Here is a 25,375-nt window from a genome sequence, read left to right as displayed (position 1 = left end):
TTTACCCACCACAACACCACCTTAACTCTCATGGCTCAGTCATACATAATCCTGGGATTTGTAGCTTGGTAATGCCCTGGAAACCTTTGGCAGAGAAGGTTAAAGACCCTGTAAAACTACAAATCCCAGAATTTCATAGGATGAAGCTGCAGCACTTAAAGTGGCATCGATCAACATTGTTTCGACAGCGTAGATGCACCCAGAATTCGGAACCAAATTGGTGCTGTTTGCCTGTGCTGATATTATCTAACACTAATATGGCATGTAGATATATTGAAGCCTATCAATGCTAATCTGCTCTTTAACAACAATCAGCTATTTAATCCTAATTAGATTTATTGGGCACACAGTGGTGCTTAGCTGACAGGTATTGGCAGGTTAACTACTGTTTCGCATTGGTAGTCAATTTAAAACTTGGCATTCATGGCTTGTTCAGAAGAAATAACTGACGCAATGTTAATCATCTTATTTTAATTTTTAATATAATTTATTTTTATTGATTTCATTTATATGCCATGTTTCTCCAAGAGTGAGACCTAAGACAGCTAGCAAAAAAGAATCAGCTAAAACCTCAATATAAAACACAATTAAAAATCATCACCTTAAAATGTTCATTAACGACCAGTATAAAACCTTTAAAAAGCATACACAATACTTAATTCCAGTTGCCAGCATTGATCTGCCCATTACTACAGAATTCTCCTAAGGCAATGTCCATTCCACATTTCCAGATGAACGGCAAGAGACTGGAGCACATCCTTCTTATCTCAAAAGTCTGTACATTTATTAGGCTTGTGATCCATTGTGGAGACAAGGGTTGGATGGGCATGAAAGCCATGCATAACTTTCAGCGATGCGCATGGCTAAAAATGTATACTTTCTAAAATGTGCACAAACATTCTTGGAGAATAGAAAAATTATGCAAAAAATAAAAAATATGCACAAATTTGTGTATAGAAGGGGGGAAAACTTGTAGCTTGGAACAAGAACGCTAGTAGGATTTGGAGAAATTCTGAGAATGAGACTTGACACAATTTTCACATCCCTGCAAAGGAGTGATGGAAGTACTGTACTCTCATGGCAGGGTGCGCATAGTGTGCTCTGTGGGCCCCACACATGGCCCCCGGTCCCCACTTTGTGTCCACTGCAGCCCTCCACCATTCCCCCCCCAGCTCCTCATTAAAAATCCTATATCATTGTGACATTTTGACCCCAAATCATGCCAAAAGTCCTCCAAATGTGTGAAAACCCACACAAATGCACTCATTCCACCCCCAGAAAGAACATAGAAACCTGTACTACCCCAAAGATCTCCTTTTTTGCTCTGCAGTCTCTCTCAAAATGGTGATGGGAAGCGCCACCATTTTGAGAAGGGCTCTGGGGGGAAATTGTGGTATTTGGGTTTGCTGTGAGGAGTTGCTGACCACAGATGGGTTGAGGGGAAATGCCCACCCTGCTTTTTGGGAACAACCTCTACCTCCAAATGGTTTTCTTTAGAGATTGAGAAAGTTATATTTTGGACTACAGCTCCCACAATCCCCCGGCACAACGGCCATGCCAGCTGAGGAATTCTGGGATTTTTCCAGGCTCTTTTCCAAGCTCATGGGTATTACCCACCTCGGTTTGACCCATTTTCTTCTACAGTCAATAATTGTTCTGTTTTGTTTTGTTCTTCGTCTCTCGTGGCTTCGTATTAGAACTACCATTGGGAAATACTATTTTCTCAATGCGTGAGAGAAAAGGGATTTGGGGAGGAGAATGAGTACAGCATAAAAACAATACTCCTGAGAGAATTAGGGAGGAAAAATAAAGACTAAGAAGCAGACCTCTACAAATATTGTATGCAAAACAACATGGAATTCACTGAACGATTGCTACTGAATGACTGAATGATTGCTATGGAGCAAATATTGTTTAATTCCTGGGGCAAAGCAATCTTCGGAAGGGAGAATCTGGGATGGGAACCTGTTTTCCATCTGGGGGCCTAATTCGATTTCAAAGAACTTTTCAGGGGCCACATTCAGTGCAAAAAGCAAATGAAAGGAAACAACAACAACAACCCCCCCCCAGTATATTTGAATATATATATATATATATATATAGAGAGAGAGAGAGAGAGAGAGAGAGTGTGTTTTTAGCTTTTCTTTTGTAATGTCCAACATTTTTCTTGAATGTTTTACATTTTGTACCGCCTTGTCTCCCTTTTCCGTTATGACTTTCGGTCACTCTGTCCAAAAGGGACTCCTGTGCAAGTGAGAAAGGTGTCAAAACATTTGAGGCCATTTCTCACTTAACTATGGGGCTATGATTCCACTTAAACTGTCAGAGCAATAGTTTTTTGTGGGTTTTTCGGGCGATGTGGCCGTTTTCTAGAAGAGTTTATTTCTGACGTTTTGCCAGCATCTGTGGCTGGCATCTTTCTCTGAAGATGCCAGCCACAGATGCTGGTGAAACAGCAAGGATAAGCTCTTCTAGAACATGGCCACATCGCCTAAAAAACCCACAAAAAACTATGAATGCTGGCCATGAAAGCCTTCGACTTCACATGTCAGAGCAATGTTCTGTGCAATCTTTGGATTTGCATTTAGAGAGGGATCCTTGGAATATTCTCCATCAGGGAACTCTAGTGCCTCAACCAAACTACAAACCTCAAAAATCCCATAAGATCTATCCATAGCAGTTAAAAAGGGAATCATTGTGCTATAATTTTGTGATGCAAAACTGTCCCTAGTGCCACGAATTAAGTCTTAGGAAGAGCATTTCAGTCTTATTATTATTATTAAACTTTATTTCTATAGCGCTGTAATTATACACAGCGCTGTACAAAGTCGGTAAAATTAGGAGTAAATAAAAGCCTGCCCAATGGAATGAAATAGATGTTAATTTAAGGCTTGTTTAAAGCAGAGGTGTCTCATCTGATAAAGATGAGGATAAAGGACTTATTTTTGCTCTTATGGTCAAACGTATGCTAGCTATTAAATCTATCCTTGGGAAACTGGAAGGAGCCTAGGAACCCATCGATAAGAGACTCTGAATGGTAAGATAAAATCTAAATGTCCATCTCTGTTCACATACCTCACCCATTGTGAAAAAGGTCCATAATATCTTTTATAACTTTGGAATCCCTTTACAGTTTATCACACAAGTGAGCCTGGAAAGCAATACTCAGATTTCCTTGCATTTATTCCTTGCATTCAGTTTTTGAAATCACGGACGGGCAGAGAGTAGCAATAAAAAGAAAAACAGAGAAGCTTGGCAAGGGAGAGACAGAAGTGGAGAGCAGTCGCTAAATATAGTAGTTTTATATCAGGAAAGATAAATAGAGAAACACTGCAAATACATCCACATGACTGCACAGCAAATCATAGTATTGCCTCATCTCTCCTCCCTTCCTTTCACATCCTCTGGGTTCCCCTAGAATTAGTAATGCACTCTTCAATTCTATCACAGCAAGAATAGCACTGAAAAGGATGCCAATGAAGAAAGCCAAAACATTCCCAGATTAAAGAGAAAATACAAATAAAGAACAAAAGCATTGGACCATCAGGACTTGTTCCTCACATGCCAGATGTCAATTAAGATCAACATCACTATTTTAATATCGTCTAGATACTTCACAGAGAGCCAGCATAATGCAGTGGTTTGAGCATCGGACTAAGACTTGGACTTTGAATCCCAGCTTGGCCATGGAAACCCACTGAGCGACCTGGGGCAGGTCACATTTTCTCAGCCTCAGATCAAGGTAAAGGCAATGCCCTCCCAGAAAACAAATTTTGCCAAGAAAAACCTGTGATAGGCCTGTCTTAAGGTCACTATAAGTTGGAAATGACTTGAAGCAGACCTGCAGAGGAAGGGACCTAGTGCAATAAGGCATGGAGTATAGCAAGATTAGGAGCTTACTGATGAGTTTGGCCCATCAATAAAAAGGTGCACTACCATAATGACTGGAATGAAAGACAGCAGCAGGACTTGAGCGACAAGTACTGGCCAAAAAAAATTTGCTTTTATTCTGTTCAAACCCTGCTTTTTAGCTTTGTGTTAGAAACTCCTAACAGAACCCACTTTATGAAAGCTAAATCTCTGATTGCATGACAGCCCAGGTCTAGCTCAAAAGAATCAAGTTGCCAGGCACATTATCACATAATCTGTGTCTTTTATCTAGTTACAATATTGTCACTGGTACTACAGACACACTTGAGAGTTGCACTGGATGCCATGCCTTTGCTGTATTTGAAAAACGCATAGGCAACCTGGGGAAACTCATATAGGCAGGAGGATATTTCTGTGCTGAGTGCATTCAGATACCTGGAGATTTCCTCCTACAAAAAGTCCTTTCTTCTTCAAGGCCCCATGCCACTGGGGTGGGGTGGGGGGGGGGGGGGGGACCTTCTGTCTCTGATATCTGTTTTCTTCCTGGAGACTCATTGCTGTGTCTGTCCTCAGTACTGCTGGGTACTTTTCAATTCAGCTATGCAACAAGGCTTCTGGCATAGACCTAAGAGAGAAAGGGGGAAATGTAAGTTAGGGAGACAGAAAGCATCACTTACTGGGTTGTTTGAGTCTGTAATGCATTAGCTGCACTTGTAGTGATGACAGCTGCCAGCTTAAAGGGTTCAGAGAGAGAAAAAAACATGAGATATTTATTGTTGCATCTGGAAAGGCCATTTCTGGGAAGAAAAGAGAATGCTACATTATGTCAGGGATGTAAATCCTTGACTATCGCATCCTTGCATATGAGGACAAATAATCATAGTAGTTTTCTCCCTACTACAGGGAAAATGAATACTCCTATGCAGTATTTTCCAGCTTTCCAAACATCCTAAAGTGTTGCAAAGGAATTCTCTGATGGAGAGGAGAGTAGCCAGGTGTGGCTCCATCATGCCATGGCCCCAGGAACTGGTGAGAAACCCTTTCTGCATATCAACTGCTACTGCTCTGGTCTCTCAAGAAAAGGACAGCGGCCAGCATCTGCTAGAGTTAACAATCTCCTACCATCCCTTTTTGCTTGTGTGTTCTGTTTTATATGATTGTAAACTTGAAGGCAGAGAACTGTCAAATTAACAATTTGTAAACTTCACTGGCATCAGCCTGGTGCAGTGGTTTGAATGTTGGACTATGACTTTGGAGACCAGGGTTCAAATCCTTTTCTGGCCATGAAAAACTACTGGGTGACCCTGGGCAATCCACACTCTCTCAGCCTCAGGAAAGGCACATGCAAGCCACCTCTGAACACATCTTGAAAAGATAACCCCATGATAGGTTTGCCTTAGGGCTGCCATTAAGTTGGAAATGACTTGAAGTCACAACAACAACAAAGCTGCTCTAGGAGCCTTTTTGGCTGAAGTTGTTGCTTTGTGCTTTCAAGTCACTTCTGACTTGTGGCGACTCTAAGGTGAAGCTATCATGGGGTTTTCTTGGTTTTGCCCATCAATGCATTCCAACAACGGATGGATACAGCATTATTTAATAAGGTACTGCTACCCCTCCATATCCATGGATATTTTTTTATCCATAGTCAACCATCCATGGCTTGAAAATATTAAAATATATAAATTTCAAAAAGCAAACTTTGATTTTGCCATGTTATATAAGGGGCACCATTTTACCAATGTATTTAATGGGACTTGCACATTCACCAATTTTGATTTCCGGGGGAATCCTAGAACCAAACCCAGCAGATACTAAGGGCCCCACAGTACAGCCACAGACATAACTGCCCTGCTCTATTTTCACTTTTCAAGCCTCATGTGATAAAGAGCTTAGTGAGACATAGGACATCATAACTACTTCAAGTTCTCATTTGTGATTGTGGCACTATTGTCGTGACCACAAATTACCCTGAAAGCCAGTCAGTTAGCTGGAGTGATAGAGACCTGTGCTGCTGCCAAGCAGAGCTGTGGAATTATGGGACCGGCATTTTCCTGCCAGCGAGTGACTTTGCAAAGAAGAGTCACAACATATCCCCACAACTACTTCTGCTCCTCACAATGCTGATCCCTGGAGTGAGGGGACTGTTTATACCATCCTGAAGCACCATGCTCAGCAACAGCACAGGCCTCTGTAGTTTAGGATAGATGAGTGGCTTTTAAAATGGATTTTAGGGCTCAGGTGGGGAATTAAATACATCTATGACATTCTGGATACATGTATGATGTATATCTTAGGCAATATTTTTCAATCAATATGGTGACTTTCTACATGCCCATGGAATAGACTTAATAGTTATGAATGGTTAATCTATCCCATATCACAAGTTTATGGTAAGGATCACAGAGATCAGAACATATGTGACACCAGTACTCGCAATGGTGCTTGTAAATAAAAGGACTTTCTCATTGTCAACTACAGATTTTGCAAAAGGTACATGACGACGCGGGGTAGCTTGAAATGAAGTTCTCATAACTGATCCTGAGTCCAGGAAGCAGAGCTGGCAATCCGCTCCTTTGGGCCAGTGCAAAAGCCACCAAGCTTGTCTCTTGAATCCCACCCAAAGAGAAGCAACCATTATAGCGAACATCTTTGTGAGACAGGCAGCTCTCTGCTGACCTGAGGGAATAGACACTGGCTCCTTCTTCTTGTTCTTCTTTGCCTTGCGATGGGTATATTCATCTTCAAAGCACCTTACACATAAGTGGAGAGCCTCAGAAGCAGATCAGGAACAATTCAAAGACTCTTGCATGGCACAGGAGGGGGTCCCTCTTCAAAGTGGTCGGCTTGCATCTTGCCAGAAAAAGAGCACGATTCAAAATTCCAAAAGGTCACCGCACCACCCTGGAGTCTGATATTCAGGTGACTCTAACTAAAAATAATGGATAGACTGGTGGCCAAGACTTCTAGGCTATGTTCTTCCTTCCAGGCAGAGTGGAGGGGGGCTTAAAACTGGAGGCCTTATGCACAGTAGCTCTCCCAACCCAGAGCTTTTCCCCAGCATGAAGATCAGTAATATATACACCAGTAATAGTTTTTGTGGGTTTTTCAGGTTATGTGGCCATGTTCTAGAAGAGTTTATTCCTGATGTTTTGCCAGCATCTGTGGTTGACATCTTCAGAGTAATTAACTTACCCCAGTAAGTTGAAATAATCAGGGGTACCTCAGGTTTACCCGGATGCAGAGCATAGAAAAGTTACATATTTGGATTACAAATTGCAAAAACCTGGCCACTAGCCATACCGGGGCTGAGGTGTTTCTTGGAATTGTAGACTCCAAAAGTAACGTTTGCAAGCTATGGAAATGTATAGCATGGCACATGAATAACTATTATAGGCATGGCATGAAACTACAGGAATGGTAATTCAGTATGGTTTGAGTCTTGGCCACAAATACCTCTATTTCTCCCTCTGTCCCCAGTCTAAATTCAGTCTCTGGCATCTTGTGTTTAAAAAAATCAAGTAGCAGCTAATATGGAACACCTTTGCAGGATTACTTGCTACAAGTCAGAGCAAATGACACTGGGCTACATGTACCTTCCAATATTTTACAGGGGGATACAAAAGGGACATATCTGTTCAAGATGGCAAAAGCTAGTAATGATGAAGAACAGACAAGCTAGGAGAGGCTGCAGTAGTTTGCTTTTGCCTGAGACTACTGGGATGGGCATGTTTCTGCAACCTTCCCTTCCCCCCTCCATTGAGTTAACTGAGTGCAAACTACAGAGGTATGCTGTTTAAATGTTGCATGCGTCCTAAGAGTCTGGAAGCCATGCCAAAGCCATGATCCAATCCTAAGGACTGGAGCGCAGCTTTGGCACAGCTTCTGGACTCTTAGGATGCATGCATCATTTAAACAGCATACCTCCAAAGTGACCCGAAGCAGCTTTATTTTGGCCTGTCTGTATGGGGTCTACTTTTGCACTTTGTACTCAATTTGCAGCATTTTTAGAAAGTTGAGGTCAAAGGGGAAAAGTGGAAGGAGGAGAGAGAAACTGGGACATTTTAAAAGAAGCTAGAAAAGTGGGACGGCAGAAGATTAATTGGCCAAATGAGGCATGGGCCACATTCCCTATGTTCTGAAATTTGGGTATCAGAGGAAAGCAATACCCCATCCTCTGGTCCAACTGTCAACTATTCTTCAGTAAAGGACTTGTACAATGCAAGAGATGAGTACTTCTTCCTCACCCTATTCAGAAACACACTGTGCTGCCTAAATATATTTTTGGATGTTATTAAGCTTTGTGGCGCTACGAGGGATATTGCACCCAGTGGTGAGATTTCAATCCATATTTCATCCCTGCTTCTGTGTCGCCGCTTCCAGCTGCCTCCCTAAGCCCCTGCCCTGCAACCCTTCCACAGCCTGCTCAGAAGGAGTGATCCGTTTATACCCCATATGGTTCCTGGGTTGTGAAGCAACATAAAAAGCACAAATGAAGAGTCTGGCTTGATGCTTGCCTTCCCGCTGTGTGCAATGAAGCCAGAAAGCAGCTCCTACTCTATAAAACTACGCTCTTGCAAATTACCTCAAGGTACCTGAATCAACAATCCAAATGTGTCCATGGGAGCTATTTTCTCCTCCTTTACATTGTCTGTTTAGAGCTGTTACTGTCCACCTGCTGTGTTCTTTTAACAAGTATATCACATTTATTTTTATTTTATTTCCCCCGCTCTATATAGTATTTTAAAGTTCTTGATGGTGGATAAGGCAAGAGACCTTTGCCACAAATGCATTATATATTATCTGTTTTATTCATTGCATTTTTATTCGACTCTCTAAGGAGCTCGGGGTATTATACAAGGTTCCTGTACCTAGTTTATCCTCATAACAACCCTAAAGTTGCCGCGGAAATTTTGTCTGAAGTCAATTTTGAAGCAACCGCACAAGTTTTTCCTCAAGGTGAACTACACAGACAAAAGCCCCAAACTTTCAATGAGACTTCCAAATGATATTGGGGAGAAGGGGCTTGTTGCCAGGGCTCACCTAAAGCAAATGGGATGCATCTGGGGTTTTCTTTTGAAAAAATAAAGCATAAGAGAGAGAAGGAAATAAAAGAGAATGGCTGAAACATAGCTACAATATCACAGCTATGCTCTACCTCTTGATCCATTCCATGAAACTCACCTTGAAAGCCGCTCTGCCATTCGAAAGATGGAGTTCTGTAGCATTGGTGTGTGGGGCTGCATTCACACTGCAGAAATAATTCAGTTTGACACCGCTTTAACTATTGTGGATCAATGCTATGAAATCCTGAGAACTGTAGTTTGTTGGGGTACCAGAGCTCTCTCAAAGAGAAGGCTAAATGTCTCACAAAACCACCATCCTCAGAATCCCTTGCATTGAGCCATGGCACTTAAAGTGGTGTCAAACCGGATTATTTCTGTAGTGCGGCTGCTGCAAGAGGACAAATCAGTTCCTTCCTGCTAGCAAGTGATGGTGCAAGGATGAGTTGCCACCGGAGTCCAGATGGGTCCCTGCTTCTGCTCCTTTCCTGTTGCTTCATGGTAGGAAGGGACCAGTCATCTCATCCTGCAGCACCCTGCTCACCAATTGCTTCAGGTGGCTACCTTGGTTTTAAGGTGGGCTTCAGGGGCATTCGTGTTCCTGACAATGGTACCACAATCATAAGTGTGAACAGGAAAGAGGCAGTCCAGCAGTAGTTTTTATAACTCTCCACACCAGGCAGGACTACCACATTTCCTGGTAGATCATGGACTGAAAACCAGTATATTATCAAACACAAAAAAATCTTCTAGTACCCCACCACAAGTCTCAAGTGTGGAGTTGTTGTTGTTGTTATTATTATTATTATTAGCCCACCTCTCCCTTTCAGATCGAGGCGGGTTCCAAGCAAAAAAACAAATATCAATTACAAATACATGTGTCCTACTTTAGGGAGGACAGTACTCTACTTGAAGACATTTGGACAGATCCACATTTTGAAGAACTAGCCAACACTAACAAGCTAAAAGTCTGATTATACTTATTCCTTACGGTGGTGAGATATCTTTCCATTTAAATTATGATTATTAATGTTGAAATTTCCACAATATATATATAAATATACATATACACAAACTAGTCTATACAATTTTTTTTGCAGATTTCTTTTTCCTGTTGTCCTTTTTTTTCCCTGAGGGTGACACATTCCTCTCTTTTGACAAGGTGTAAGTGGCACTCTATCAAGTTGCGTGGATCGAAATGTCTAGGTATAGTTAGTGTCAGAAACATAGGAGCTGAATAAGAACTGCTATTTTTAGTTTTAGATGCAGCTACATACTGAACAGATTCCTTAAATAAAACTTAACTTCCTTAACAACACAATCTTGGAAACGTCAGCTCAAGCGTTTCCACTGAGTTCAATGGGGCTTACTCAGAGACAATTGTGCACAGGATTGCAGCCTTAGTTACTTCTTTGGGAACATCTACACTGTAGAAATAATGCAGTTTGGCACCATCCCACAGAGTTCTGGGATTTGTAGTTTCGTGGGGAACCAGGACTCTGCCAGATACTGTGGGTGGGTCAGCATGGGACTGGTTGTTGTTCACCTATTTCCTTATTCTGCTGGAGAGATCCACTACTGTCTTTCACATTTCCCAACATGTATATCTCCCACCCAGATGTTCTTGGAATGCAACTCCTATTGGTCCTTGCCTGCAAAGCAAATGACCAGAGAAGATGGGAGTTGCAGTTCAATACAAACTGGAGGGATACATGCTCTCTACCTTTGCTCCGGGCCATTGAATCATCTCACAAACAAACTAGTCAGGTTCTGTTAAACTGTTAAGCTGGGGGATATTTTGGGGCCTGTTTTTGACTTCGAGATGTAGTGTGAATTGTACCAATTGTCAACAGAGGGAGCTCTTTGAAAAATCTCGCTCTGTGCAATAAAGACCAGCGTCTGGTGAATACGGGAAACTGTAGGAGTCTTCTCACTGCTAAGGCATGCTCATACTTCCCTCATCAGGAAATTGGAAATGTGTCATTTGCAAAATGATAGAAGGGAGAAAATGTGGGCTTTTTTTTTGGTGTGTGTGTGCAGCAAAATGCCAGTGATTGACTTGCAAGGCACCCAGGGAATTTAAGTGGGACAACCATCATCTGATTGATGAGACTGATATAAATGATCCTAATCATCAGCCTGCTACCTGATAGGAACAATTCTCATCCCAACCTCTGACATTTATGGTTGGACCTAAGCCGACACCTCGCTTGTCTCATGAAAAAAGAAAGGCTTTGCTCTTTGGAATCAAAAGAATCTCTTAAAGAGTTGCCCATTGATTCCATAAGGAAACTGAACATTTCTAAGGGAATGCTTAACAGTCAAGGCCCTTTTGAATTTGCATGTGTGCCTCTGAAACATTGCTCTAATCTCCTATTACACCTTCCTTTAAAGGACATTTTAAGATGCTTTGGTCCCTTTTGCAGACAAAACTAAAAGAGTGACAGGGTTGAAAGCTACAAGAAGCGACCAAGAAAAGAAAAGAAAATCTCCTTACTTTTATGCAGACAGTGAATTGGATCCTAAGATTACAGAAAGGAAATACTCTGTCCTCTTCTCCTCCTACTGCAACCCCCCAATTTTTTCTCTCAAGGATGCAGGGGGATGATCAATCGTCCTAAATTGGAGATATGATTTTCCACATGTAGAGAGAGTTCCCTAATCCCCATCCTATAACGTTTAGGGGGATTTTGGCTGCATTTGCACTGCAGAAATAATCCGGCTTGACACCACTTTAACTGCCATGGCTCAATGCTATAGAATTCTTGGAACTGTAGATTAGTGTGGCAAAAAAGCAAAGCTGAACAAAGCTGAACAAAACATATAAAGAATGGATGGATAAAGGGTTAATATGGTGCACTGAGTAGAACTTGAGAAATTTAGGTTCAAATCTCCACCAAGCCATGAAACTCCATGGATGATCTTGGGCACACCACTCCTCAGTGTGACCCACACTGTGTTGTGAAATGTGGATGGGGAGATCTACATGCACCACCATAGGCTCAATTGCTGTTGTTGGGTGCCTTCAAGTCATTTCCGATTTATGGCGAACCTATCATGGGGTTTTCTTCGCAAATTTCTCCAAAGGAGGTTTTGTCATTGCCATCCTCTGAAGCTGAGAGAGTGTGATTCGCCCAAGGACACTGAGTGGGTTTCCGTGGGTGAGCCGAGATTTGAACCCTGTTATCTCAGTGTCCTTACCCAACGTTCAAGCCTCTACACTGCGCTGGGTCTGATAAACTCAATAGAGGAAACATAGCTCTAAGTGTGACTAGTAAATGTAACCAATCTAAATTCAATGGGAGAATTAAGCACATACCAAAAGTTCTCCTATTATAATAAGCTGGACTTTGGATGGGTCAAGACACGCACAATCCCCCTTGCCCCCATGTGTGTCTGTCTCTGGTGTGTCTCCGTCTCTGGTATGTGTCTGTGTCATCCATTTCAATCAAATGCATCTGATGCTTTCTATTAAGCGGCGCCACATGCTGTGATCAGACCTCCATGTGTTGGCCCCATGTATTTTCAATAATCTCCTTTTGAGGTGCTGACAAGGAGGCTGGGCATTTAAATACCCTTTGTCCTTCGATGGCAAAAAGAGTATGTTGCCCAGCATATTGCTACCATCATCACTGTAAAGAGCCCCCTTAGAGAATATTGGGATTTCCTGCGCAAATAACTCCAACTTTTTAAAATCATGACCAAAAAAAAAAGCAGTTCAGGTTTCCAAAAAACAAATACACTCATCACTTGCTCATTTCAGCTCCTCCGGCATAACCCTGACAAAGGCCAAAAGAAGCTTATTCCTTTCAGCAGCCTTTTCATTCTGGAGCATGGTTTCCTGTCTGGTGTTAACTTTACATGGCTTGCTGTCAGAAACCCACAACACTTCAGAAACTTCATAAGTTAGCCAGTTAGTTAGCCTCATCACATCTGGCTTTTCGTCTGCCATGCAAATGCTACCACTTTAGATAGCGCAAGTAACACAATGAGAACTTGGAAGCAACACATTACGAATCACAATATTACCTTCTTGGGGTAACAGTGGCATAAGGACTGCAAGGACATCTTTACTTTTTACTGTGTGACAAGTAATGTTTGCTTGTGAGTTTTTCTCAGTCCCTTTAGGCTTTCTTCTTCTTCTTCCACTTCTTAGGCTAGTTTCTTACTTTTGCCAGATAGTTTTAATGCTAGAAATGAATTCAAAAGTAGCACGCACAAAAAAGTGCAATGAATCATGTTACAAGCCACACAATGATCTGCTGTTGCCCTTGGATTTCTGTAAAGAGTTACATAATAAATTAATGGTAAAATTAAATTTTCTTACCCTGAACATAATACCACTTAGATCAAAAATAGTTCAAAGCACAAGGGGACTATTTGAAAGGATTGCATTTTTAAAACTGAATTTCCTTCCAAATGTTAATGTACCATCTTACTTTGAGCCCTGTCTAACTGCCCTTTTGGTGCCCGCTATTAGATTTGGAGAGTGTCGTAAAAGGTTTGCTCATAACCGAAAAAGAGGCTAGAATATTTTGAATGTTCAGATCAGATTTAATATTTTAGGTCTTATTTTAAAATGTTTCTCCAGCAAAAATGTTGTATACATTTATCAAGACAGCAGGTATACTTAGGTGTCCCAGACGTCCTAGTTCTACTTAGTCTGCTTAGGAACAATATATCCAGCCTGGCAGCTATATAACTTTGCTTAAAGACTTCTTTGGATTAAACCTTTGGATCTAATGCACACACAGCTGAGTTCTTCCTCTAGTTAGAAAGCAAAAAGGAAGTGAGAGTTCCTATTGTGAAGTTTCCATGTCAAGCATAGTTCAACAATCCTTCTCAACCTAATGTACTTCGTGGGGCTATTGGAAGGTCAAATAGGCAGTGAATACATGGTCCTTGGTTCCTTAGAGGATGGGATACGAAATGGAGTGAATACATCATTATTTTTATTTCTGATATTCAAGCCACACAGGGCATGCAACCGGAACAGTTCTCCATATACAAAGGAGGTGTTATCAGTAGGCTTGCGAAAACATGTTGTGCAGAAATATACATTTTTAAGCAAACAGACAAATACTGGAATAGATAATTCCCAAAACAGGCCAATGAAGACTGAATTTAGAAGCTAAATCCTAGCCTAGGTGACTGTTGGGAAAACAGAAAATGAATGATGTGGAAATGGAAAGGAGTGGCTGGGATCCTTAATAGCAGGACTCCAAGCTCCAACATTTTGTTGCAGACCCTCTTGGTGGATATAATTTGGAAGAAGTTTCAAGCTCCTCAAATGCCCAAAAAGTCTCCTCTGTTGCCTTGCTTGGTTTGCTATGTTATAGTTAGCTGGTCTGATTTGGTATTTATTTGCTATACACAGTACAATAAACATCCAAGGATTAAAATACAATATTGAGTCCCATCTAATCTTGGAAATGAATTTCCCAGGGTTCATATTATGTATGAGATTCCAAATCTTACTGGTATATGGAAAGGGCATTGAGGTGTAACTGTGAATCACATCCTTGATATACCTAAGCCTATTCTAATTGCAGGTGAAATAACTTTATTGCGCTGCCATAGCCACTTCATGAAAGGGGACAAAACCGGTCATTATATACTGCCGCTGTTTTTCATAGGACCTTCTGGGCTCATGACCCCAGGGTTACAAAAAGGCCATAAAACCAGCCAGACGGAAACACCTTGTTTTAGTTAGTTAGATGATGGAGAGTACTAGCTTGGAATGGCTGGCTTGCTGTACCATTGGGCCTAACCAATGCAACTGAGCATCCTTAACTGAGAGTGGAGTTCTTCAGGCCCTCCTTGGCCATTCCCATGGAGGTAGTTGTCTAGTGATGTGGGGAGAGACAGAAAATACTTTCCTATTATTCTTTTCTAAACACATTATCACGTTTCCATGCAAGAACTTTGGAACAATATCTTATAAGAAACTTCGTGATTCTCAGCAATGTTCACCATAGTTGTTCCCATCTTTATAACTCTAACCATTAGGATGTAGAGAGATCTTGTAGCACCTTTGAGACCAAGTGAAAGAAAGAAGTTGGCAGCATGAGCTTTGTAGACTTAAGTCCACATCCTCAGATGCATTTGCATCCATCTTCATCTTTTGTTTTTACTTGTTCATTCTTTGACTATGTTTATTTTATTAACCTCTCTGATACTTTTTATATTTAAAAGATGCTGTCTTGCCACATCCTCACTGAACCAAAGAATAAAATCATCTTGGCTATAGGATTAATGAATGTATATTTAATGCATATTGTATTTTACTCTTTCTGTCTTGTAACCCGCCTTGATTCTTTCGTGATAAGGAGGGATATAAATGAATTATTATTATCCATGAGAAATCCACAGTCAGCCCTTATTAGAGCTGGCCAAATAGTGTGCAAGATTTTGACTTCTCTAGAACTCTTTATCAAGCTGGATGGAAAGCAGAAATCTGTCTGAGACAGTAGGGAAGGCGAGGAGAGACAGAGAGACTGACAGGTTTGGTACTGAAGTCCCAAGGCCTGAATTTACTTACAGTCTTAAAATTATGAACTACGCAGAGTAGGAGGAATATTCGAAAACATAACAGTAACAGTTATCGTTTATCAATATGCAAAGGGATCTTGTAGTACCTTTGAGACTAACTGAAAGTCTGCTTCATCAGATGCATGAAGTGAAATGCCCATGAACAAGCATTTGCCCATGTGCCATTTGCCAAGTGCCCATGGACAAGCATTTATACCCATGAATGGGCAAGGTGCATATGTGAATAGTAATAGAAATGCAAAACCTGTGGGTATGATTTATGCTAACTTGTCACCTTATCAGTGTACCCACAGGTTTTGTTTTTCACTACTATTCTCTCTCATACACACACTCACACACAAGCATACTGTCCAGTCATTGGTATGAATGTCCATCCATAGGCTCCTCATTCCATATATCTGATGAAACAAACCCATCTACAAAAGCTTATGCTATAAATGTCTTTCTCCCAAATAGTCTCAAAGGTGCTACCAGCCTCATCTGGAGTATTGCATTCAGTTCTGGGCACCTCCATTTAAGAAGGATAGACAAGTTGGAGGGGACTGAGAGAAGGGCAACTGTGATAATAAGAGGTATGGAGAACAGAACATATGAGGAAAGTTTGAGAGAGTTCGGTATATTGAGCCTGGTGAAGAGATTACTAAAGTGGTACTCTTTAAATATCTCAAAGGCTAACACAGAGGAGAAGGAGGCAGGTTTGTTCTCTGCTGCCCCAGAGGGTAGACCAGGTCTAATGGTTTTACGTTACAGAACTGTAGATTTCAATTAAGCATTAGAAAGAAGTTATTGGAAATAAGAGTTGTTTGACAATGAAACTAATAGCCTAAAGAGGTGGTAAAGCCTCTTTCTCAGGGTGGCTAGACAACTACCTGCTGGGTATGCTGTATCTGGATTTCCTGCATAGAGGTGGACTCAATAGCTTATGGGACTCCTTCCAACTCCATGATTTAATAATACCACTCTATTCTGCTTTGGTCAGATCTCACGTGGAATTCTGGGTCTAGTTCTGGGTGCCATAATTCAAGAGGAGCATTGACAAGCTGGAATGTGTCCAGAGGAGGGCAACCAAAATAGTGAAAGGTCTGGAAACCATGCCCTATGAGAAGCAACTAAGAGAGCTGGGTGTGTTTAGCCTGGGATAGAAAAGGTTAAGAGGTGACATGATAGTTTAAATATTGGAAGGTATATCATGTGGAGGATGGAACAAGCTTATTTTCTGCTGCTCCAGAGACAAAGATATGGAGCAATGGGTCCAAACGACAGGAATCCACTTGAACATTAGAACAAACTCCATGTTGGTAACAGCTGGAGCATAGAGTGTGGTGGATCCTCTTGCTTTGGAGATTTTTAAACACAGGCTGGATGGCCATTTGTTGGGGATGCTTTGTACGTGTCTTTCTGCATGGCAGGGGCCCTTGAAGGACTTTTCCAGCTCGATGATTCTATGATTCTACAATCCCTTTGTGCACAGCATAGGAAGAGACAGTAACCATACTCACTTATCAGGATGTAGGTTCCTTTGAACTCAATGGGGCTTACAAATCTGATGTAGTTATATACAGGATTTCAGTGAAAATTGGATTAGCTTCCCCTTGCAGATGTAAACTCTTTCCGATCAACAGCCTGGTTAACTTATAGGTGTCTGTGTGCCCTAAGGAGAGACGAGAAAGAACAAATGTTATGAAGTCCATAAAATAAATAACTGTTCCAAGAAGAAAGCACTCCTTCAAAGAACGTGGTTCACTTCTTACAGTACGATTGCATCAGTCGATCTTCATACGGCAGGGAAAATATCCCCTAGTAAATATGAAAGAAGAGAGGGATAGTTTTCTTTAAAACCTCTCACAGGGAGGTAAAGTAGAGCACTAAATATTACATTTCACCTTTTTTCTTGTTTTCTTTGCCTTTTTCTCTCACTTTTCTGTATGTGTGCTCTTTATTTCACGATAAACAGGGCTGTTGAAAGAGCAAGTTATTTCTCCACCAAGGGAACAAAACTCGGAGAGATATACAAGATAAGAGAGAAACGTCGTATCAATTACCACAATAAGTCATTTGTCAGAGGTCCATGGGATTCCTTGAGTTTTTTGTTTCATTTTCTTTCCTAACCTCTCTAGAGGACCAGATCTTAATCGAGGACTTTCACCCTTCACCAAGTTAAGTCTCACATTGCTCAGATGATTAGAGATGACTTAATCTTAACACTTGGTTAAAGTAAAATCAAGTACAATTCATGTGCTCATTTCGCTTTGAGAAAGTGCATTGAGCAGCAGAGCAGATCCGCATCGAGTTTGGTACTGTATATGAAAGAGTTGTGAGTGATTTCTAGTCTCCAAAGGAGATCATTCAGGTTGCCTCATAAAAACACTGTAGGGTTGGACAGGGTGCAAAAAGGGACATCACACGATTGGGGAGTGGAGCACCTTCTTTATGCCTTCCTTGGATTTTGCAATTTTCCAAGCTGGAAGTTGATATGTTACAAAATTATATCTGATGTCGATAATGTGTGTTTAGATACAAACAAGAATTAACCAAACATTGCCAATGTCTTCATAAAAGGGATGGGAAAATTCAAACTAGGAATAGGCAAAACTGACAGATTAATCCAGCTGCCAACAAGCTTTCAATGACTAGCTAAGTTTGGTTTTGAACCTAGAGGGACCACAAGGGATATCTACTCCAATCCCTGTCCATGTTGAAATGCACATCTAAAGAACTTCTGGAACCAACCTTTGTTTAAAAAGCCCCAAAGATGAAGAGGCCATCACCTTCCAAAACAGTCTATTGCACTGTCAAACCAAATCCATTGGTTTGTGCTCTATAGAGCCAGAAAACACAGTGGCTTGTTTTGTTCTGCCTGACATTCCTGCAGATATTTAAAGTTGGCTATCATGCCAGCTCCCACTCTTCTCTTCTCCAAGATGAATAACTGATTGAATCAACTTTTCTGTGGGTCAGTTCTTCTCATGACACAGTCAAAGTACAATAGTCATTTTAGCTTCTAGCTTCTAGGCTTGATTTACTCTTGGAGTCATTTTTGGGTCATTTTGTCACTCCATCATCTCCACAGAACTCTTTTCCAGGGCTGCATTTCAAATGCATTGATGTCTTTTGCTGTCTACTTTCTTCATCGTCCAGCTTTCACAACCTTACACAGAAAATGGAAATATCATGACATGGCTGAATCTGACTTTGGTATTTAAATGATAAAACCCATATACCCATACAGAAAATGTATACATTGGGGGAAGGAAACCTTCTTCCTCATCCACATATATACATGCACACACACGCACACACAATATTCTTGCATATAACCAGGAATGAGATTTACTTCCCTCCCCCTTTTAATAATCTGTGGATGGATTAAGTAATACCAATGACAAAGGGAAACAAATTCCATGCCAGAAGGCCTCCCGCAGTTGAAGCTCAGTAGCCTGCTGACTTCAGATGCAATGTGCTAACCCTTCACAGTTGGCACTGGGAAAGAGCAGAACAGAACAAGTTTCCTGAGCATACTATGAGATGCTTCCTCCAAAATTTAAGGGCATGAAAGGCACAAAAATAAAAGCTGGCTGGCCCAGGTCGTGACACCAGTCCATCATTTACAGATCTGGCATGAGAATCTGACATCCTTGAGTGGCAGTTGGGATCCAATCTTTTTGCAAGACCCATCATTAATACCTGCTCTGGACCCCCCCCCCCCCAAATGTTGTTCTGATGTGTTGATCAGTACCAGGTGGCAAGGCCTAGTTTCCATTTTAATTTCCAAGACCGATTCAGTGCAACAGAGTGTGAGAAGGTGTTTTGGGAACTTAAAATGGCCGCTTTCAAGAAGAGAATCAACTCCTTTGAAATGTAAGAGACACCATTTGACAATGCATTATATTTAATGGGACTTGAGTATGCATGGCTTTTGGTATTCCCAGGGGGTTGTGGAATCAAACCCCAGGAGATACCAGGGGCCTACTGTGCAGGGACGTAGCTAGGATTTTAGGAAGGGGGGGGGGGGTCCAGACTAAGTGCCACCATTATAATGGGGCTTGAGTGCGGCGGCGCAGCAGCCCACACCATTCATTTTTCTAATGGAAGGGGGGGGGCTGGGCCCCCAGATGCCCCCCCCCCCTTGGCTACATCCCTGTACTGTGCCACAAGTAGGCAAGATAAATCATGGGTAACCCAAAAGGAGAATCAAAAGCCATGCTTCAGCTTAAAAAAAGAATAAAGTAACCCCTTGCCACTTTGAAATCATGTTAACTTAATTATGCCTTACTGAAAAAGTAATGAGCTGTTTATAACTAATTGGTAACTACTTACATGTAATTTGTTACTGGGTGGTAAGTCAGGGAATTCCATCCCCTGACACACAAACACACACACCCCATATGAATTTCCTAGGCAAACCTATCATGGGGTTTTCTTGGCATGACTTGTTCATACAGATTTTGCTAGTGCCTTCCTTTGAGGTTGAGAGAGTGTAACTTACCAACATCACAGTCTAATGTTCAAACCAGTATTGGAAGAAACAGGCAGTAGGAACAGAGAAAGAACAGTACATAGATGTGTGAACAAATGCATCCACGTTTCTTTATTATTATTTTTTGTTTTATTTGCAGAATGAAGGAACCAGGAATTCATGGATCATGTGCTCTTGGATTGTTGTGTTTGTGTGTTTCCCAGTGGCCACATGAACAATTCCCAAATAGATTCCTCCTTCGTTCTCTTCTCCAAATAGACACACTGGAGATAATGGGGATGCCTGCAGATTTTGTGCAGCCCACGTTTTTAAGCGAACCAACCCAGTTCTCACTTTCTGGACAAATGCACAAATCGGAATCAGTGTTTTAACTGCTTTTATTTGCTTGTCACTTTAGAAGCTCTTGCGTTCTGGGAGGCAATACAGAAATACCTTTAAGTAAATAAAGAAATAAAGGATAAAGAAAGAATGAAAGAAATTTTAAAGTGTCTGCTCTAGAATACATGTAAAATGCATATTAAGGAATATTGCATGAAAAAAAGAAATCACTGTTCAAAAACAATGCAAGATTTTGTGCTTATTTTTGTAACACTTACGAATGAATATGTGTAAAATTGAAGCAGAGCAGAAATAGACTGATCCATCTATCCTTAAGATATACACACACACAGAGGATTTGTGCAATGCTGTAAGAATTATATTGCTGATGGGGAAAACGGTGATCCCTCCTTTGATGTTCAGAGGGTGAGGAAGGCAAAAAGAGACCGAGTGAAGATGATGTTACTAAGACTTCATTACCCCTAATAAAATACACTGTGCAGCACATTCAATGGCATACTATGAAGTCTTCATAAATCACATTGCCTGCTTGACGTGTGTCAAAATAAAGGCACATAATACAAAACAAGAAGAGATATTCCCAGTCCCATGTATTTGTTCATGCACATCCCTGGGTTAGGCTAGATGACTCTCCAGATCATTACTGGGAGTTAGAAAGGTCCCCAATGCCAAATATATCTGTCCCTACATTGTCATATTAATGCTGCGCACAAGGAACAGGCTGGGATTAATGTCGCACACAAGGAACAGATTGGGATTAATGTTGTACACAAGGAATAGATTAGGATGGGGGCGGGCGGCAGGGAAGACCACCTTGCACAGGTTCTTGGGAAGGTTGCATGTCCTTCCACAAAGAACGGCAGCTTGGAAAGAAAGGGACGAAGGGGAGATGAGGCTAAAGGGGACCCAACAGGCAATACAAAGTGCTTAGGAGGAACTCTCATATAGGGTAAAGACATAGAAAAGTCTTTGTACGCTAGGATTTTAAAATGGGAAATAGGATTTTAAAAATGAAGAAGCATTGGGCAGTGCAGGGAGGGATCAAGTATATGGATCAGTTGGAGGAAATGAAGGACTAAGCTCTTTGCTTTTCATAATGAAACTCTACAACAGAAGTGGGCAACACACCACCCAGTCTCTTCATCCTACCCTTGGGACTCCAAAATGCACCCCCTTAAGATCCCCACAAACACACCAAAGCCACCAAATTAATTATTTTAAAATGACTTTCTACCAGTGTTTGAGGCACATTTTATGTGAAAACTGGCCAAGTGTAACCAAAAACAGCCACAAGAACATTCTGCCAATTTGGGGGTCGACATTTTGCCTGAAAACTGGCCCAAAGCTCCCCAAACCAGCCACAAATGTGGGGTTTAGTTTCTACACTCCAGTCTCTACTCCCCATAAAAGGCCCAAACAAACAAACAAACAACAAAACAGCAAAAATATCTGCCAAAACAGCAGCCATAAGTGATGTAATGTCACTTCCAACATGCCAGAATGCAACAGTGTGGCTTGTTGAGCAAAATGCCCTGTGCCACGGGGGGCCACATCTGCCCTATAGCTACTGTTTTTAGTAGCAATAGGCTGCATTTGCACTGCGGAAATAATCCAGTTTGACACCACTTTAACTGCCATGGCTCCATGCTTTGCGATTTTGGGAATCATAGGCACGTTACAGACCACCCAAAATGGGCAGTCTGCCGCCGCCACCATTTGCAGCGCGGAGGAGCCCCAGCGTCCAAACCACACAGCTCCTCCGTGCTGCAAAAAGAAGCCCCCCAATGGCGCTTCTTGTTGTGGTGCGCTTATGATATCACGAGGCGCCAATTGTGCACTCGTGGCATCATTTGTGCCGTGCAACGTGCGGACGCAATGCGTCCACTATGTCAAGATGGCGGTGCCCGTGTGGAATGGATGCCGCCATTTTGTGCGCGCTCCACGCATATTAGGGTTAGGGGCGTCAGGAAGTGACGCCCCTTTCTAACCCTAGTACGCATGGAGCGCATACTATAGGCCCGTGCGGAACAGGCCATAGTTTGTTGTAGCACCAGAGCACGCTATGATTCCCAGAATTCCACAGCATGGAGCCATGGCAGCTAAAGTAGTGTCAAACCAGATTATTTCTGCAGTGTGGATGCAGCCAATAGATGGGGAGGTAGGCTGGTTCAGGAAAAATATTGCATCCCCTACAATGCTCCAAGCCCAGTGTCATTCTAGGGCATTACCGGAGACAGGGTGGCGGTGGCACCTTTTAAAAATGCTGCAGTGTATTTGAGTGAAATTCTACATATAAGAGAATATTTCAGAGAGAGAGAAGAAAGAATTTCGGATAAATGCATTGTAAGAAATCCAGACTGCCCTCAATGCCCAGTTGGCATGGAGAGACCTGTCAGTAGAGAAAGCAAGAACGTGGGCATCTGAATTTCATCACTTCCTTACATTTTGCCCCATAGCTTGAGCACTAGTAAGACCGACAGAAAGGGGAGGGGGCCTTCTGATGTTCACACAAAGTGGTGCGGAAAGGCAAGGAGTCTTGACTTCCACATACGGATCCAGAACCACCATCAAAATCCTTGACTCACACCAGTTGGGTACATGCACTGGCAATGCATCTGCACAGCACAGTGAGCCATGACCCTCATGCAGCAGGCATCCAATAAACCCTCAACGTGCAAAGCCTTTTGTGCATAGAAACCTTTGGAAAAGCTACACTCCCTTTTGTATACTTTCTCACACACACACATTGCTAGCATTCTCTCCCACCACTAAAATAAATAAAAAAATGCCCACCCCCTACTTCTATGCTAAGGTTCCTCCGCGGCATGCTTTATGGGCGCCCTGCGAGGAAAACTCCCATCAGCTGCTTAGCCCAAAAGCATAAATTTGATCTCGCAATTAGTATTCAGCTCAGCACCCTGGATAGAAACCAATGTTGCAGCCAAGAGGTGGTTTAAAACACATAAATCATAGATCAATGACAGAACTCTAAGCACTGGATAGATTACAAAAGTAAGCTTTAGTTAAAAATAGATTAACCATTTCCCTGCAGGAATTCCTCCTGCGTTTTTTAAACAGAAAAACTCTCTCTCCCATTCTCTCTCTCTCTCTCTCTCTCTCTCTATGTATATATACATATATATTTTAAAGATGCATCTGATCCAATGAGTTTTTCCCCATCAAATATATGCATGCAGTAGATTAATTGCTTTTTTTCCTTTGACATTTAGCATTCTGGTTTAAAGACATGCTGCATCATGCTATTTGAAGAGAAAATAATATACACCACAGAGAGCTTTTGTTTTGTTTTGTTTGGCTTTGTCTTCAAGTGAGCCAAATGCAAAGTGAACTAGAAATATACTGAATTCCAACAAAAGCAGCCACTTTTGGGACAAGTGCTACAGAAAACTGTGGCTATGTGCTTGGGCTGGAATGGTCAAATGGTCAGTTTAGATTAATAAAGCTTGGTACACATGTCCAGTTAAGCAAGTCCAATGTTGTGTTTAAAAATAAGAGATGCACCCCTTCTTCAAAATGGTAGAAAAAGTCATGAGTTTGTTCTGAAAAATGGGTCCATTTTAGTTTGGAACATATTTTATATCAAGATGGATCAGGTCCAGCTAACTCCTTTTTTTGATCTCTTCTACGGATGGAAATAATATTTGACTATATTTGAAATATAGTCAAAAATTATGATAGGAAGAATCCTGTCCACTGTTTTTCTATGTATTTGTGCAGGACAGCATTTTCTGAACCAGAAACTCTCCCCAGTGGAAAACAGTGCTATAACTGGGGATTTATTCTATGCAAAATTCACATGATTTTCATAGGAAACAACATTTTCTAGGAAGCAAACAGCTTTTTTTGTGCAGGAAAGAATATTTTTGCATGGAAATGTTATTTTCTGCACAGAAAATGTTGCTTCGTGTGCAGAAAATGCAAAACAACCACACACGAATTTTGCACTGAATAAGTTCTGAATTGCAAATAGGCTTCAAAAACTGTGTGGTTTTCAAAGACTTTCTCACAGTTGGACGGAAATTGAAAAAGTTACACATTCCTTTCTTCGAGAAGAAATTCAATGAAGAATTGCATCTCCAAATTCCCTACTGACGTATCTACTGGGGTAGATCTGGGATGCAAAACATTGCATTATGAAGCAAGATTCCAGTTCTGCATAAAGGCCTGATTTGAAAAGGAATATTGTGAGATGCTTCATACTGAGTCAAATCATTGCCCCATAAGGTCAATGCTGTTTTCATTGTTGTTTTGTTGTGTGCCTTCAAGTCATTTCTGACTTACGATGACCCTAAGCTGAACCTATTACAGGGTTTACTTGGCAAGATTTGTTCAGAGGTTTGCCATTGCCTTCCCCTGAGGCTGAGAGAGTGTGACTTGCCCAAGGTCACCCAGTGTGTTTCATGGCTGAGCTGGGAATCGAACCCTGGTCTTAAGAGTTGTAGTCAATCACTGAAACCACAACGCCACACTGGTTCCATTATTAGGCAACAATTCTGTAGGAGTTTTTGAAGCAAATGAACTTGGACCGTTCTCTGTGTAAAGTAGCTGGTACACCACTGAACTGAAGCCCTTCCATAGTTGAAGCTTATATGATAGAAGGAGCCTCCCATTGAGATGAGTTGCGCACAGAAAACTAGTATGTCATGAAGAAGGCTCTGAGACACATTAGTAGTCTTAGACCCTGTGTGTTGTTACGATTTCTTGCTACACAGGGATTTTGAAGATTCAGGTCCACTTTCTCATGTAGGTATAATCTGTGCTTCAGAATTAATGCAGTTTGACACTGCTTTAACTGCTATGACTCAATGGTATGAAATCCTGGGATTTGTACTTTGTTGTGACATCAGAGCACTCTGACAGAGAAAGCTAAATATCTCAGAAAGCTACAAATCCCAGAATTGTGCCATGACAGTTGAAGTGGTTTCAGGCTGCATTACTTCTGCAGGGCAAGTTAGACCTCAGTTTGAAAGAGTCACTATCTCTTACACTGTCCTATTCCGCAGGGTTGTTGTGAGGATAAAGTGGAGAGGGTGACAGAGATGCATGTTGCCTCAAA

The 25,375-nt window shown here is 41.5% G+C and overlaps 1 long non-coding RNA gene across 1 annotated transcript in view; it reads right to left on the bottom strand.

Annotated features, from left to right (window-relative positions):
- Positions 1-4,374: 4,374 nt before the first annotated feature.
- LOC121937288 overlaps positions 4,375-25,375 on the bottom strand; it is a 95,297-nt gene continuing 74,296 nt past the window's right edge. The window contains exons 3-4 of the long non-coding RNA XR_006105097.1: positions 16,982-17,133; positions 4,375-4,495 (exon numbers count right to left, since the gene is read on the bottom strand). This is a non-coding gene — a long non-coding RNA (uncharacterized LOC121937288). The remainder of the gene's footprint in view (positions 4,496-16,981; positions 17,134-25,375) is intronic.

The sequence above is a fragment of the Sceloporus undulatus genome, chromosome 7 (genome assembly GCF_019175285.1).
Source record: "Sceloporus undulatus isolate JIND9_A2432 ecotype Alabama chromosome 7, SceUnd_v1.1, whole genome shotgun sequence".
Classification (NCBI taxonomy): domain Eukaryota; kingdom Metazoa; phylum Chordata; class Lepidosauria; order Squamata; family Phrynosomatidae; genus Sceloporus; species Sceloporus undulatus.
Note: the sequence above shows the minus strand (reverse complement) of the source record. Positions and strands in the feature narration are given on the sequence as shown.